Genomic DNA, 15,717 nt, shown 5'->3' with positions numbered 1-15,717 from the left:
ATATTTGCAAGCGAGATCTCGTTCAATGACATACCTAGTCAGCTATTATTGATGAAACAATTTAAATCAATGTCCACATTATGACTCCCAGGAATCAAGGTGTTAAGCTTATGTATCCACTGAGTTTCTTTCTGAGAGATGGTTCTCTCTTCGTTACAACCCCTCCATCCTGGCACAAGTTTTTCTAAACCACACATCTTGAGCGATTTAATATTGCATCCATGTTGTTCCCCCACATGCTTAGATAAATTATGTTGTTTGAAACCTTTTCCTGAGTTGTAAATATGTTCACCCCATCTTTTATAGATGGCTCTGGTGGTGCGGCCCACATACTGGAGGCCGCAATCACACCAGACCAAATATACAGCACACACAGTACGACAGGTGATGAACCCCTTAATTTTAAAAGATCTTCCAGATACTAAAGACCGAACCTCCTTGATTTTTACTGTTAATCCCTCCTCACAAGCCCTGCATGTTCTGCAGGGATAGAATCCATCTTGCTGCCAGGGGTTAGATAAGCGTTTTGGTGGATTCACGCAGCTAGGGGCAAGGTGATCCTTTAAATTACGGGCCCTACGGTACAGGAACATGGGTTGCTCCGGTATCACTTTTTTCAGAACAGGGTCAGCTTTAAGTAATTCCCAATGTTTCCTGAAAATACCCTCCATTTTTCTATGCTGTTTGTTGAACCCTGTTAGAAAGCCAAAGTCAAAATTATTATTGGGTCCTTGGGATCTAGAAATAAAAGTGGTGGGCCTTTCCATTGTGGCTATATCCCGTCTGGTTTTTTCAACCTCTACAGCTGAATACCCTTTTTCCTGAAATCTATTAGCCAGCATGGTCGACTGTTCATTATAGTCATCAAGTGTAGAACAGTTCCTTCTCAGGAGCAAAAATTGCCCTTTAGGAATAGCCCTCATCCATTGTGGATGATGGCAACTACCTTTAGGGATATATGCATTCCTGTCAGTGGCCTTGAAATGGGTTCTGGACCAAAGTTCAGTACCATGTTTATATATTTCCAGATCCAAAAAGACCACTGATTGGAAGCTATGCACAGCATTCAATTCAATATTCAAATTATTAATATTAAGCATCTCAATGTATGATTCAAATTCTGACTCTGTGTAAATCTGTGTACCCTGGCAGTGGGAAACGCAGACCGACAGCAGCAGCAGCAGGAGGAATGGAGGAGTAGTGTGAGTGTGGCAGCAGGCAGGCAGCGTGACATAATAGCCCTGGTACCTAGCGGTGATACCAGGGCTGTAAATAAACACAACAGGAGGTCCCAGACAGCGGTCGTGCAGCCCACATCGTGTCCAATACACAACTGGGACAACACAGTTTTCAACCCGGGCACCTCAGAAAAATTAAACCTTTTTTTTTTAATGTTTTTTTTTTTTTTTTTTTACAGCAAATTACACAGATATCGCTATTGTTGGACGTAATAGCTGGTGGCAGAGTGGCAGCAGAAGGTAAATCTGTGTACCCTGGCAGTGGGAAACACAGACCGACAGCAGCAGCAGCAGCAGGAGGAATGGAGGAGTAGTGTGAGTGTGGCAGCAGGCAGGCAGCGTGACATAATAGCCCTGGTACCTAGCGGTGATACCATGACTGTAAATAAACACAACAGGAGGTCCCAGACAGCGGTCGTGCAGCCCACATTGTGTCAATACACAACTGGGACAACACAGTTTTCAACCCGGGCACCTCAGAAAAATTAAACCTTTTTTTTTATTATTGTTTTTTTTTTTTTTTTTTTTTTTTACAGCAAATTACACAGATATAGCTATTGTTGGACGTAATAGCTGGTGGCAGCAGAAGGTAAATCTGTGTACCCTGGCAGTGGGAAACAGACAGACAGCAGAAGGGCAGTACACAGCAGCCCACTGTAGGTGTAAAATGTGTGGCTACAGGCGACGTAATAGTCAAACTGAACCAGGCTGGCTTAGTAGTGAGCAGGAGCCAGGAGGTGGTAAAGGGTGGTAAGGCATATTAACGATGGTTCCGGCAGCCAGTTCATGTCCCCCTCTCGCCGACAACAGGGGACAGGAACTCGCCTTCCACCCACGCCTGGTTCATCTTGAGAAACGTCAGTCTGTCCACAGACTTGTGAGACAGACGTGAGCGTTTCTCGATGACCACGCCACCAGCTGCACTGAAGCAGCGCTCGGACCGCACGCTGGAAGGGGGACAGGACAGCACTTCCAAGGCGTTCTGCGCCAGCTCGCTCCAGATCTCCAGGCGCTTGACCCAATACTCCATGGGATCAACAGGGGCATCGCTGTCAAGCCCGCTGTAGGACCCCATGTAGTCAGCCACCATGCGGGTCAGGCGCTGGCTGTGACCGGAGGAGGAGGATGCTGCATGCACCTCCTCTCTAGACACTGCTGGAGCCTCTACAGTCCTGTAGAGCTCGTTGCTGAGAGACAGCAGGTCTGTGGGGAGCTTGCTGCTGGATGCAGGCACCTGCTGCTGCCTCTGTGCTGGCTGGACAGTGGGGGTGGAAGGCTGGGGGAAGGCTTCCTCCAAGCGCTCAACAAGGGCCTGCTGCAAGCTCCTTATTTGTTGCGCTGGGTCTCCTCCTGCAGGAGGCAGGAACTGGCTCAACTTCCCCTTGAGGCGCGGGTCCAACATCATGCTGATCCAGATGTCCTCCCTCTGCTTCATCTGGATCACCCTGGGGTCCTTGCGCAGGCACGTCAGCATGTGCGCTGCCATTGGGAAGAGGCGGGCCAGGTGTGCTGGCACATCGACGGCAGTGCTGTCCTCATCCTCCTCCTCTGCCACCTCATCCTCTCTCCACCCCCGCACCAACTCAGCTGCACTGTGCTGATCCCCCTCATCAGCAGCAAGGTCAGGGACTTCCACCAAGTCCTCCTCCTCCTCCCCCTCAGAGGTGGACTGTGCAGCTGCATGCCGCTCCTGCTGGGCCAAGGCTGCTGCTCCCTGTTCCAGCAAAGCATCGAGGGCCCTGTTCAGCAGACAAACCAGGGGCACCCACTCGCACACCATAGCATGGTCCCTGCTCACCATGTTGGTGGCCTGCAGAAAGGGAGCCAGCACTAAGCACACCTGATGCATGTGCCCCCAGTCGTTATCGGGGACGATGGACGGGATGTTGCTGGTCTTGTCCCTTTTCTGAGCGGCGGACACAGTGGCCAGGACAAGGTACTGGTTGACAGCGTGCTTCTGTTCAACCAGACGCTCCAACATCGCCAGGGTGGAGTTCCAGCGAGTTGGAACGTCAAGGATCAGCCGATGGCGTGGCAGCTCCAGCTCCTTTTGCACGTCTTCCAGGCTCGCAGAGGCTGCAGCCGAGCGCCGGAAGTGATGCACAACATTCCTTGCTGTTTCCAGCAGTTCGCCCATCCCCTGGTAGGTGCGCAAGAACTTCTGCACCACCAGGTTCAGCACGTGGGCAAGACAGGGGATGTGGGTCAGGTTTCCCCTGTCGATTGCAGCAACTAGATTGGCCCCATTGTCGGCCACCACCTCTCCGACTCTGAGGCCTCTGGGGGTCAGCCAAATCCTCTCCTGCTCCTGGAGTTTGGCCAACACATGGGTTGCCGTCAGTTTGGTCTTCCCAAGGCTGACCAACTGCAGCAGCGCTTGGCAGTGGCGTGGCTTCACGCTGCTGCTGAGGCGGGGGGTTTGGCCAGGTGTGCCGGAGGATGGCAGAGGATCGGAGGAACCTGCTGCAGTTCCCCTGACCCTGCGGGGTGGCACCACCCACTGTGTTGCTGCTGCTGCTGTGCCCGCTGCTGCTCTCCCATCCTCACCCCCTTCCACCAAGCTGACCCAGTGGACAGTGAAGGACAGGTAGCGGCCTGTCCCGAAGCGGCTGCTCCAGGAGTCCATGGTGACGTGGACCCTTTCACCAACCGCGTGCTCCAGCCCTCGCTCTACATTGGCCATCACAAAGCGGTGCAGTGCAGGCATGACCTGGCGGGCGAAGAAGTGTCTGCTGGGGAGCTGCCAGTCTGGGGCTGCACAAGCAAGCAGCGCACGCATGTCGCTCCCCTCCTGCACGAGCATGTACGGCAGGAGTTGGGAGCACATGGCCCGTGCCAGCAAGCCGTTCAGCTGCCGCACGCGACGGCTGCTGGGAGGCAGAGCCCTAACCACCCCCTGGAAGGACTCGCTCAAAAGGCTCTGGCGTCGCCTTTTGCTAGCACGGGATTCAGCGGAGACAGCAGAGGAGGCCACTTAGGACTGGCTGCCAAAACAGGCCTCAGTGTCGGCGGCAGGAGTTGCAGAGGGGGGAGGAGCAGTGCGTTTCCGCACTCCTGCTGGTGGTGCTGGAGGAGCAGGAGGGCGGGTGGCTGCTGTTGCTGCTGCTGCTGCTGCTAAAGGCTGTGCAGTGATGGGTGTGGTGCCACTGCCAGCACCAGATGCCTTCAGCCTCTGGAACTCCTCATGCTGGTGGTAATGTTTAGCAGCAAGATGGTTGATAAGAGAGCTGGTGCTGAACTTTAAGGGGTCTGCACCTCTGCTCAACTTCCGCTGACAGTGGTTGCAAGTGGCGTACTTGCTGTAAACTGTGGGCATGGTGAAAAATTGCCAGATTGGTGACATGAAAACCCCCCTACGGCCTGGAGCCGCTGCTGCCTGTCTCCCTGTGGTGGTTGGGGGGGGGGGGGGGCTTGAGTGCGGCTGGTGGTGGTACTGGCAGATGCTGCTGCTGCTGCTGCTGAGCCTGAGAAACCAGCAGGCTGTGGGACCTGCCTACTGCTGCCAATGCTTGCAATGATGCGCCTCCTTGCAAGGCCCACAAGCGCATCCTCCTCCTCCTCCTCAGAGCTGCTGATGATGACATCCCCAGGTGCTGGTGGTGGCACCCAGTCTTTGTCCGTCACCCTGTCATCATCATCATCATCCTCCCCCTCCTGAAACATGTCCTGCTGGGATGTCGACCCCCCAAATTCCTCTCCTGATGCATGGATGGGCTGCTTGACTGTCGCCACAGTCTTGCTGTCCAATCCCTCCTCCCCCAAAGTGCCCATCAGCATCTCCTCCTCAAAATCGCCAACAACAGCAGACAATTGACTCATGATGCCTGGGGTCAAAAGACTGCTGAATGACAGGTCGCCAACTGACGGTGAACTGGCCTCCTCCCCAGGCCCTGCTGGGCGGCTGCTGCGAACAGGGGTGGTGGTGGTGGTGAGGGTGGAGGCCTCGGATGCAGAGCTGATGGTGGGCTGCTCATCCTCCGTCATCAGTTGCACCACAGTGGCTGCATCCTTTTCCTCAATGGGACGTTTCCGACCCGGCTGGAGGAAAATAGAAGCAGGTACTACACGCTGCTGCTGCAGTGTCTCTGCAGCGTGAGTTGCAGATGCTCCTGCTGGGCGCCCAAGGCGTCCACGGCCAGTGGCTATGGGCGGAATGTTAGCCACTGACGCAGCTGCTGCTGCTGCGGAACTGTGCATGGTGGTGCGGCTTGCCACAATGCTGCTCCCTCTCCTCCTGATTCCCTTGCTGCCCTTCCCCTTGCCCAAACCGCGATGGCTGCCACTTCCAGACATCTTAGATGTTTTGGGCGTAAACAAAAAAGTTTTTTAAAAGGGCGAGTGAAAAAGTGGGGTACTTTAATGGACTGGGTTGGTGGGTGAGGTGACACTAATCACTAAGTGATTAGATTGCTAAGTGATTACTAGTACAGTACAAATACAAAATACAATAATCAGTAATCAGTAAGTGTGAACAGTGAACAGTGAGTGTGTCCCCTAGTACACTAACTAGAAAATACAATAATCAGTAGTAATCAGATTCAGTAGAAGGAAATAGAGTGTGTGTACACTACAGACAGTGCAAGCACACACACACGCAGGAGCTAGCCTATGAACAGTGACTGAGTGTCCCTAGTACAGTAAGTACAACTAGAAAATACAATAATCAGATTCAGTAGTAATCAGATGATTCAGTAGAAGGGAATACTGTGTACTGTGTACACTACAGACAGTGCACGCACACACACACGCAGGAGCTATGAACAGTAACAGTGAGTGTCCCTAGTACAGTAGTATAACTACAAAATACAATAATCACTCAGTAGTAAACAGGGCCGGCGCTACCATTAAGGCAAAGGAGGCAGCTGCCCCAGGGCCCCAGAGCTTGTAGGGGCCCCCAGTGGCTACAAGAGTAAAAAAAATTTCAAATCGGCCTTATAGTTTTTGAGAAAATCGATTTTAAAGTTTCAAAGGGAAAAAAAATACACATTTAAAAACCTGCCGACTTTAATGGTTAATAGCAAATCCACCTTAAGTGATAGAAATCCTAAATTTGCAGGATATGTTAACGAGATCATTAGGAATAAGAGGAAAACATTTTTTTTCAAAAAGACCTTACAGTTTTTGAGAAAATCGATTTTAAAGTTTAGAAGGAAAAAAGTATACTTTTAAATGCGGTAAATGTCACTTTTAGTAGCAAACCTAACGGTAGTGTAATTTTACATGCATCAAACGAAAGCGCAATAAATTTCCTGACGGGGTTTCCAGGGGGTCGTAATGCAGCTGCAGCGCTTTGGCCAGGGATCGCTATACAGCCGCAATATGGCTGTATGAAGATCCCTGGCATTTTTTCCTATTTTCCCAATTTTTTTTTTTATGTTTAGAGTGTGGGATTTTTTTTTTTTTAAATTATGTGGGGTCCCCCCTCCTGAAACTTTTTAACCCCTTGTTCCCCATGCAGGCTGGGATAGCCAGAATGTGGAGCTCCGACCGATTGGGACTTCACACCCTGACTATACCAGCTGCAAAAAAGGTCCCCTATTGCCGATTTTTGTTCTGGGGTATATGTTGGGGGGGGGGGGGGGGGGGGCAGGTTTATTTTGCCCTGGGGCCCCGTTGTTGCTTAAACCGGCCCTGGTAGTAAAGAACAAGACAGGGTAGAATACACAGAAGAAACACTGGTATAGATGAGAAATAAAATAACAGAGGACAGGAGGACAGCTGCCCACACAGGCAAGGCCCTGAGGCCTAAAGCTGTGTAAGCTTGCCTGCAGCAGCAGCTGTCTCTATGTAACACACAAGCTACTAACTAAAATACAATCTCTATCTAGCTAACAACAATATAGGTGTATATAGCAGGTGTATGTGAGCAAAAACGCTAGGTGATTGACCACAATAGAGCATTTGCTAAGCCAAAGCACAAAGGAGCAGATCTCTCTCTCTGTACAAGTCAAGCAAGGACGGAAAAACCGAACATGGCGGCCGCTATTTATAGGGTAGGGGCTGGCCAGGGTCCCCCTCTGTGATTGGCTGCCGTCAGAGGGCCTGGGAGCCCTCTGACTGGCTCTAAGGACATCAATCTGGGCTATGACGCTATTCGAGCTCGGTATTCGAGCTCGAATAGCGCTGTTTGTTCGAATAGCGCGAATAGTGAGGCTATTCGAGTTCACTCGAATAGCCCATTCGAATAGCTGCAGCTATTCGAGCTCGAATACCGAGCTCGAATAGCTGAAAAAGAGCTCGAATATTCGAGCTACTCGAATATTCGGGCTCTGCTGAGCATCCTTGCACCTAGGACCCATACTGACCTCTCCCTCCCCAGTACCCACAGTGACATCTCCCTTCACCTGGCACCCACAGTGACCTTTCCCTCCATCTAGCACCCACAGTGACCTCTCCCTTCCCCAGCACCCACAGTGACCTCTCCCTCCACCTAGCACCCACAGTGACCTCTCCCTCCCCAGCTCTAGCAGTGATCCTGCCTACCCCAGCACCCACACTGACCTATCCCTCCCCCAGCACCCACAGTGATCTTTCCCTCCCCCAGCGACTACCCTCCTGTCTCCTGCAGCACCCACAGGGACCTCCTATCCTAAAAGCAGCACCCACAGGGACCTCCTATCCCAAAAGCAGCACCTACAGTGACCTCTCCCATTGCCAGCACCCACAGTGGCCTCTCCCAACACCCAGCATCCACTCCCTCCTCCTCCAGTAACCACACTGACTTCTCCCAGCACCCACAGTGACCTCCCCTTCCTCCAGAACCCATACTGACCTCTTCCTTCCACAGCAACCACACTGACCTCTACCTCCCTTAGCAGCAACTATGCCATTCATAGCAGCACGCATAGTGACCTCCCCTCCCTCCAGCACCCACAATGACCTCTACCTCCCCCAAGACCCACAGTGACCTCCCCCAAAGGACCCACAGTGACCTCCCTTTCCTCCAGCACCCATACTGACCTCTACCTTCCACAGCACCCACAGTTACTTCTCCCTCCCACCCACCCATATGGCACAGTACTTGCACCCAGCCCCAACATGGCACTCACTACTTACACCTGCAAACCGCCTTCACATGGCACCCACTATCTGCAATCACATAACTAGTACTAGCACCCAAAGTACCTGCACTCAGAACCAGGGCCGGCGCTACCATAGAGGCAAAGGAGGCAGCTGCCCCAGGGCCCCAGAGCTTGTAGGGGCCCCCAGTGGCTACAAGAGGAAAAAAAATTCAAATCGACCTTATAATTTTTGAGAAAATCGATTTTAAATTTTCAAAGGAAAAAAAAATACACATTTGAAAACCTGCCGACTTTAATGGTTAATAGCGAATCCACCTTAAATGCGAGAAACCCTAAATTTGCAGGATATGTTAAGGAGATCATTGGGAATAAGAGGAAAAACAATTTTTCAAAAAGACCTTATAGTTTTTGAGAAAATGTATTTTAAAATTTCAAAGGAAAAAAGTATACTTTTAAATGCGGTAAATGTCACTTTTATTAGCAAACCTAACGGTAGTGTAATTTTACATGCATCAAAAGAAAGAGCAATACATTTCCTGACGGGGTTTCCTGGGGGGCCATACGCAGCCGCAGCGCTTTGGCCAGGGATCGCTATACAGCCGCAATATGGCTGTATGAAGATCCGTGGCATTTTTTCCTATTTCCCCCCCCCAAAAAAAATTTATGTTTAGAGTGTAAGAATTTTTTGTAAAAAGATTATGTGGGGTCCCTCCTCCTGAAACTTTTTATCCCCTTGTCCCCCATGCAGGCTGGGGTAGCCAGAATGTGGAGCTCCGACCAATTGGGGCTTCACACCCTGACTATACCAACTGCAAAAAAGGCCCCTTAATGCCGATTTTTGTTCCGGGGTATCTGGGGGGGGGGGCAGGTTTATTTTGCCCTGGGGCCCCATTGTTTCTTAAACCGGCCCTGCTCAGAACCCACATAACACACATTGCCCACCCATAGCTAACACCCAGTGCAGGCATGGCACCAAGTATTCACACCTAAGTGATACCCAGTACCTACACCCAACACCCACATGCTTCATCTGCAGTAGTTCCAGTTGCACTAAGCCTCCACTTGATGCCCAGCATAAACACCAAGCACTGACACATATGACATCCAGTACTTGCACCCAGAACTCGCAAGGAACTGAGTACCTGCTATCAACACCTACATGATGGTTGATACACACCCATACAGCCAGAATGACACCCTCTGCCAGCACCCAGAACCCACATGGCACCCAGTATCTGCCTTTAGCCCCTACATGACAACAAATGCCCCACTAGCATGCACCCATCACCCATATGTCAGCATGTACTCACTCCCAGTACCCACTTGGCACTCAGTATTTGCATCTAAGACCCACATACCCCCATAATCAACAGCCACATGGCACAGTAATCACACGCCACCAAGTTCCAAAGCCATTATATGCACCAAGTACCAGTCCATGACCAGCACCTAAATAGTACCCAGTACCCATCCTTGGTCGAACCCATATAAGACTCAGTACTCTCCCATGGCACACATCCAGACCACACATGGCACTCCCTACTCACTCATGTCCAACACTCACATGGCTCCCTGTACCAAATAGCACTCACATGGCACCCACTATTGTTTATCACCATCTGCTACTCATTCAGCACCCAATAATGCTTAGCACCCACTGCAAATAAACACCCAATACAAACTGGACCTTGGTACCCACAGCAGCTTGACACAGACTGTACTTTGGCATCTTGGCACCCACTGCAACTTAGCACAAAGTGAACCTTTGCATCTTACCACCCACGGCATCTGAGCACCCACTGCACCTTGGCAATTACTGCAATTTTGCATCTACTAATGCTTAGCAACCACTGCATATTGGTAACCACTTCTTTGCATAAAAAGAAGCTTGGGTGCTGATCAAGAGGGACAGAGGTCCCAGTAATGAAAGGTGAGTCCGTGCCTACCTCAGGCTCCACTGTGCCCACTCTAATAGTGGGCACCTATCACTGCTGATTTGAGGGTAGTGGCACCAAAAGAGTTGGTTGGAAGGAGACACAAAGTCTGCCTGATACTGCTATAAAGGTGTGTGTGTATGTGTGTGTGTGTGTGTGTGTGTGTGTGTGTGTGTGTGTGTGTGTGTGTGTGTGTGTGTGTGTGTGTGTGTGTGGGGGGGGGGGGGGGGGGGAGGGTGTTAAGACTGCCTTATGCTTTCTGGAGAGGAGGTATTACATACACAATTTACCTTAGGCTCCACTGTGCCCACTTTAATAGTGGGCACCTATCAGTGCTGATTTGAGGGTAGTGGCACCAAAAGAGTTGGTTGGAAGGAGACACAAAGTCTGCCTGATACTGCTATAAAGGTGTGGGTGTGTGTTTGTGTGTGTGCGTGCGTGCGTTCGTTCGTGCGTGGGGGGGGGGGGGGAGGGTGTTAAGACTGCCTTATGCTTTCTGGAGAGGAGGTATTACATACACAATTTAGCACGATTTATCGATTTCAAATTTGAGCACCACCCCCTTGAGGATCCTCTGCATGGCCCTGCTCCTTCCTGCAGCACCCACACTGACCTCTATTTTTCCCAGAATCCACCCCTTCCACTCATAGCTGGCACCCAGTACTCACACTCACATGACACCAAGTATCTGCACCCAGGCCTAAAATTGCACCCAGTACTCACACCTGCACACAGCTTCCACATGGCCCCCACTATCTGCACCAAGCACCCACTTAACCCGTACCCGCACCCAAAGTACCTGCATTCAAAACTCATGCGATGCCCAAAGCTCACCCATAGCCAGCCCCCAGTACAGACATGGCGCCAAGTATTCACACCCATGTCACATCCAATACCTGCACCCAGCACCTATATGACATCCAGTACATGCACCCAGATCTCACATGGCACTAAGTACTTGCAATAACACCCGCATGACACTGGATACCCAACCATAGCCAGAACCCACATGACCCTCAGTACTTACACCCAGAACCCACATGGCACCCAGCATCTGCATTCAGCACCCACATGACAACCAATACCCCCCTAGCCAGAAATGAGGAGGGGGGGGTATGCGGGGGAAGGCGTTGCCAGGCCCCTTTTTTAAATTTGAGCACCCCCCACTTAAGGATCCTATGCACGGCCCTGCACACACACCTTGCTAGTGATATCTAGAACTAATTTATTTTTAATTGGTATATATTCGAGTACTCCGAGGGTGGCTTCTACCCCCTATATTCGTGTTCCTTCCCCCTAGGCAGGTGGTATCTTTCTTAAAGGAGTTGTGACCACCAAAACGACGATACAAGGGCGAGTAGGGACGGCACTTCCCCACATGCAATTCAGATTGGTTGCCGTATGTGCAACCCGGCTTTGTGAGTATATACGATTTTTCTTTTACAACTACCAATCAAACGTAAGATAATACACCAGATCGGGCTCCCGGTGTCCTCCCGCTCCTTTTCTCTGCCCCACAGCATCCCCCAGTGTATGTAGTGAGAGGTGCCCCCCCAGTTCAGGAAGTGACAGGGACCCCTGAGTGTATGTAGTGACAGGAGCCCCTAGTTTAGGTAGTGACATGGCCCCCCCCAGTTTAGGCAGGGCTGTGGAGTCGGTCCAAAAATCCACCGACTCCGACTCCGACTCCTCAGTTTAGAATTCCACCGACTCCGACTCCGACTCCACGACTCCGACTCCTCTAATTTGCATATTACAATTTTGTTGATTAAAAGTATGTAACATGAAATTCGTCTCTTAACTGCCAACGCTTAGGAATTTTACAAGACAACTGAAGTGAGAAGGATATGTAGACTACTATATTTATTCCCTTTAGACTAAAACTAGTCCTTGGTAAGAGTACTTGTAAAAGGTACAAACCGGAACAAAGAACCTCTATCAGGCCCTAGGCAATGTAAGTGTGGGTACATGTAAGAATGATGTGCAGGTACTCTGCAGGGGAATGAGGAGATTGTAAACAGACAACACCTCTGTGTTCAATGTGCACAGCATTCTCAGTGGATTCCCTGCAGCTCTGTGGGGAGTGCATATGTAGAGTATAGTACTACTGTGTAACAAAGTAAACCTGAGACAGATGAAATTAAAGTTTTATACATACCTGGGGCTTCCTCCAGCCGCCTTCAGGATAATCAGTCCCTCGATGTCCTCCTCCACCACCTGGATCTTCTGCTATGAGTCCAGGTACTTGAGCCAGTCAGGCGTAGTGCGCATGCACACACTCCGCCGCCAGGAGCATACTACACCTGTGCAGCACTATTGCGCAGGTGCAGAATGTTCCTGGCTGTGGGAGCGGCATGCGACCGGACAGCGCTGACTGGCTGAATTACCAGGACTCATAGCAGAAAATCCGGGTGGTGGAGGACAGCGAGGGACTGATTAGCCCTAAGGGGGCTGGAGGAAGCCCCAGGTATGTATAAAACTTTACTTTTCATCCATTTCAGTTACCCTTTAATTTGTAGTCACCAAACCAAATTTTAACAACATATCAAATTATTTGATTTCATCAGCAAAGGGAGTGCATACATTTGCATAAATGAGCATCAATGCAGAATTATTTCCATCTCGTTGACCATCTCTATTAGTGACACAGCTACACATCAGGCTTTATTCTTACAGCATAGATGTTATTTAGTATATATGAGATTCCTGTGTACACATCATATATACAGTCACAATCAGATATGTATATCTGACCTTAAAAATACGGGGACTGCTTTATTGAAGCAGCACAAGTAACTAATTTTGACTGGTTTATTTCATTTTTGTGGACTAAGCACAGCTATTACTGTATATATACTGTATATATACATTATTTTTAATGACTATTATCTGAGAAATAGAACATTTTATCATATTTTCTATTTTCATTAGTTACAAATTCATTAGGAGTCGGAGTCGGAGTCGGTGCATTTTTTCCCGACTCCGACTCCGACTCCAGGCACCCAAAATTGCCCGACTCCACGACTCCGACTCCACGACTCCGACTCCACAGCCCTGAGTTTAGGTAGTGACAGGTGCCCCCCAGTTCAGGAAGTGACAGGTGCCCCCCAGTGTATGTAGTGACAGGGACCCGCTCTGTATGTAGTGACAGGGACCCCCTCTGTATGTAGTGACAGGAGCCCCCCAGGTTAGGTAGTGACAGGGACCACCAGTTTAAGGAGTGACATGCGCCCCCCAGGTTAGGTAGTGACAGGAGCCCCCCAGGTTAGGTAGTGACAGGAGCCCCCCAGGTTAGGTAGTGACAGGCGCCCCCCCAGGTTAGGTTAGTGACAGAAGCACCCCAGGTTAGGTAGTGACAGGAGCACCCCAGGTTAGGTAGTGACAGGAGCACCCCAGGTTAGGTAGTGACAGGAGTACCCCAGGTTAGGTAGTGACAGGCGCCCCCTCACCTTGATAGCCAGAGTCAGACCTCAGAATCAGCCGGCAACCAGTCAGCCAGTGAAAGAGGGCGCACGGTACTCGTGAACACCACGCTGCATATACGGAAGTGATGTCACTTCCGCATATCAGTGCATGTCTGCTAGGTCCTAGCGCCCTCTCTAGGGGTTGCCGGCTGATCAGAGGTCTGACGCTGGGCTATCTGGCAGCGGGATGGCCGGGGGGGGGGGGCAGTGGGGATGGCCAGGGGGGGGCAGCAGGCAAGCGGGGGAGGGACAGCGGGCAGCCAGGGGGTCAGATGCCCCAATTTGCCCAATGTGCGGACGCCCGTGTCTAGTAATTGTTACTGTTAGACATAAAGGAATGGGTGGCATGTTGGAAGTAGGTCGGGGGAGGTTTAGGGCCCGTTCAGATCAGAAATGCGGATGGCCATGCGTGCGGAACGCGTGCGGACCGCAACGCGTACGAACGCATGGCCATCCGCGTTTGTGTGCGTTGCGTGGCTGATCCCATCACTGAAAAGTGAATGGGACAGCCACGCGTTTTTGCAAAATCTACGTGCAGCATGCGTTCCCGGACCGCACAGGTCCGGAACGCATGCAGTGTGAATATCAGACATTGCACTCTATGCAATGTCTGATGTCGTGCGTTTTGGCCACCTGCACGCGTTTCCAAAAAGTGTTAGGTAAAGTGCTTTTTCTCCAGCGCCCAGGTTTGCTAGCGCCTTTTTACATATATTTATTACTCAGCCTGGGATGAGGGCTGGTTCACACTTGGGTGCTTTTCAGATCTTTGCTGATTGCCAGTGATCAGCAAAGCACTGATGCTAACGTAGCCATATGGGATCATTCTCATTGCAGCGTTTGTGATTTGCATAAATCGCAACCTTCTGCTTGCATGGCTTAGAGAGAGACCGCGATGTGATACTCGTTCTGTCAAACAAGAATAACAAGGCAAATTGCTGCAAACACGCAATTCAAAAGAGCAATTGTGAGGACTAGTTCACAAAATTAACACAAAATGTGAATCGCAACTGCAATTTTGCGCCATAAATTGCATTGTGATTCTTATTCGAGAGGACAAGAATCACATCGCAATTGTCCCCAAAAGCGCTGCATGCACATTTGCGATTTATGCAAATCGCAAACCGTGCAGTGAGAACGCTCCCATAGTAATACAACAGGCAACAACACTTTGCTGATCGATGGCAATCAGCAAAGCGCTGAAACGCGCACAAGTGTGAACTAGCCCTGAGTGTTTAATCAATCATTTCTACTCACAGCAATCTGCTTCAGCTGCAGCGATCGGGCCTCAGCACGGTAGTTCCTACTACCAGCCACATGGGGGAGCTCCGATGCACTTACTGATAGGATGGCCGCTCTGGAGTCGATGTTCGGAACTGGGATAGACTAGCTGCTATCTCCTCTGCAGCCGCTGATAGGAAGTGGTTTCCAGGGAGATTTGGAAGCGGAGCTTTTATTGTGACGCGCATATGACGCACATGTCGCGCATCACCGCTGAGGACGGCACATGCAGCAACGCGTGACCACATGGGACTAATGCAGCTGCACGTAAGCTTAGCCTTTTCCCCCATTAGCATGCTAGAGCTACTACATACAGTGACCCAGCTGCAGCCTTTCCTTATTACCCCAGTAGCTGCTCTGCACTTATCACTGAGGAACACGGAGCACTGTGGAGGAGGGGCATTATATGTAATGGAAAGGAGGGAGCCTGTGCTTCATGTAGTGGTGTCTTCCTGTGTAAAGGTCACCTGTATGGAGGTAGAGCCCTGGAAATTAGGGGATGACTGGGTCTAGTGAGAGCAGGAGTAAAGGCAGGGACATCAGCGATGGATGACTGGGTCTAGTGAGAGCAGGAGTAAAGGCAGGGACATCAGCGATGGATGACTGGGTCTAGTGAGAGCAGGAGTAAAGGCAGGGACATCAGTGCTGGATGACTGGGTCTAGTGAGAGCAGGAGTAAAGGCAGGGACATCAGCGATGGATGACTGTATCTAGTGAGAGCAGGAGTAAAGGCAGGGACATCAGTGCTGGATGACTGGGTCTAGGGAGAGCAGGAGTAAAGG

At 50.7% G+C, this 15,717-nt stretch overlaps 1 long non-coding RNA gene across 1 annotated transcript in view; it reads right to left on the bottom strand.

The window, feature by feature from the left end:
* Nucleotides 1–15,058, bottom strand: part of LOC137538625 (uncharacterized) — a 485,758-nt gene extending 470,700 nt beyond the window's left edge. The window contains exon 1 of the long non-coding RNA XR_011024851.1: nucleotides 14,913–15,058. This is a non-coding gene — a long non-coding RNA (uncharacterized lncRNA). The remainder of the gene's footprint in view (nucleotides 1–14,912) is intronic.
* Between the last annotated feature and the right edge of the window lie 659 nt (nucleotides 15,059–15,717).

Source organism: Hyperolius riggenbachi, chromosome 11 (genome assembly GCF_040937935.1).
Source record: "Hyperolius riggenbachi isolate aHypRig1 chromosome 11, aHypRig1.pri, whole genome shotgun sequence".
Classification (NCBI taxonomy): domain Eukaryota; kingdom Metazoa; phylum Chordata; class Amphibia; order Anura; family Hyperoliidae; genus Hyperolius; species Hyperolius riggenbachi.
Note: the sequence above shows the minus strand (reverse complement) of the source record. Positions and strands in the feature narration are given on the sequence as shown.